The sequence below is a fragment of the Capsicum annuum genome, chromosome 2 (assembly GCF_002878395.1).
Source record: "Capsicum annuum cultivar UCD-10X-F1 chromosome 2, UCD10Xv1.1, whole genome shotgun sequence".
NCBI lineage: Eukaryota > Viridiplantae > Streptophyta > Magnoliopsida > Solanales > Solanaceae > Capsicum > Capsicum annuum.
Genome location: NC_061112.1, coordinates 77,740,244 through 77,742,553, shown reverse-complemented (window position 1 = coordinate 77,742,553; position 2,310 = coordinate 77,740,244).

Sequence of the window (2,310 nt, the reverse complement as noted above, 5' to 3'; positions counted from 1 at the left end):
AACCGGTTACTTTAGGGTTCCCATCGTTCTCATTTGAGTACCTGCCAGATGAGGGTCACTCATAACTGTCCTTACCAGTGGCACGGTATGACACCCCTCCAGTCGGGGCAGAGATTGGACCCCAACTTAGCTATATGCATTATTAGGGCATGTCGGTTAAACAACTACCTCCCATAGTTTTAGGTTCTGTCTCAGTAAAAGAACTCAAATATTTCTTCAAATATTAGTATACCATGACTGCCTGATATAGTCAAATTCAGTTATAGTACGGAACTCAGATAGTTCCATCAGACCAAGGACTATTAGACACAGTCACCCATGTTGACAGAACCACAGTTTCAGTCATTCAGAAATCAGTAAATTATGTATTAGCGTACAGATCCACTATTATGTATTTATGTTTTCAATTATTATGTACGTATGTTTGCACTCTCACGTTAATATTAGTCGGTCAGTTATCATTGCTTATGCATGTAAACCCTTTTTATATAGCCTACCTTACTCGTATACTCAGTTGTCCAGTTATTCTGACACATTTGCGCTATGGTGCTTTCTTTTCATGTTACACCATAGGTTCAAAGACACAAATTCCAGACCAGTAGAAACATTCGTATTCAGTATACAGAGCTACAGCGAGTCCTCTTTATTCAAGGATGATATGATTCGACTCATTTGTTATTTTAGTTAGTTTTCAGTTTACGGAGTTAATTGGAGACATGTTCCTTCAATTCCTTATTCAGTCAGTACTTCGAGACTTTCAGATACAGTTCAGATTTAGTTCAGTTTTGATTTAGGCTTCAGTTATCTTAGGTATTTTTCACCCATATGGATGTTATAATTATTTCAATTGAACCTTATGGTCTATTGTTTATGTTTTCCACATATTACATGTATGTTATGCACCATAAAAGTGAAAAAAGAAGCGGTGAAACGAAGAAGCGGAAGGTAAGATGTGAGCCGGTGGACAACATCCACCACTGCAGTGCTGTTCTTCACAATCCTTAGTGTAGAAAAAGCCTGACCCTGGAGCATTTACCATACCCTGCACAATTGGGTCCATGAAGTTTACCAAAGCTTTATGTGACTTAGGAGAAAGTATTAATCTGATGTCACTTGATATCTACAAGAAGCTTGGATTGGGGGAACCTACCCCCATAATGATGCATCTTGTGATGGCAGATAGATCGGTGAAACGACCAGTTGGTATATTGCATGATGTGCCGATAAAGGTGGATGACTTTATTCTGGCTGTAGATTTTGTGATATTGGATTGTGATATTGATTTTGAGGTACCCATCATTTTGGGTAGACCACTATTAGCTACGGTAAGAGTATTGGTTGATATGGAGCTCAATGAGCTAAAGTTCAGGTATGGAAAAAGGGAGGCCAGATTCAAAATGCACCCTCCTATGAAGCAGTTGGAGGAGATGAATATCTTCTTAGTTGTGGATTTATTCCAGGAAAATGGTAATGAGGTATCGATAAAGTATCTTGATAAAGTCTGAGTAGTCAAGATAATCAAGTCATGTCGCGATGTTAAATCAGGCGCTGTTTGGGAGGCAACCCAATGTTTTAATTTTATTGCACTTGTGTTTTTAATTTTTGTAGCTAAGAGTTGTACAAAGGAGGTGAACTAGTTTTATTTAGCTTGAGAAGGTTGATGTCAATTTTGATGAGCTGTCACAAGTATGACAAGCCGTGAGAAATGGCATCAAAATAATCAAGTCAAAGCCTTATTATGTTAATGCTGACAACAATTTTGAAGCGCCGTCCGGTATTTGACGCGCCATCAAAAATGCCGTCAAATGAGTTGAGCCCAGGTTAAAAATTTCAAGCTAAAACGACCCAACAACAATTGTTCACATTCCCCCGTACTTTATATATTTCTCTTCCAGTTTTGGTTTTCTTTCCTTAGAGAGTTATTTCCCTTCCTTTTTCAAATTTAATCCCTTCTAAGGCAAAATTTTAAGACTTTCCTTGTTAAAGCCTGAGAGTTAAGTCAAGAAATATTCTTTCTCTCTCATCTTATTCTTCTCTCACTCACAAGACTAGGTGCTCAGAGTACATCAGCTAAGTGTCGACATCCAAGTATGAGAAAAACTTTAACTTCATCCTTCTTTGAATCAATTGTGAACTACAAGAAACCTTGGTTTTAAAGGAGTGAGCTGAACCAATTAACATGCTTTGAGCCCCTTCAAAATCTAGGATTTTTAGGGGTATACGGTATAATTTTGTGGAAATCTTAGTAAATAACATGACCTAAGTTGAAATTGAGAATAATGGTAGAAGAAAAATCAAGTAAAAAGAAGT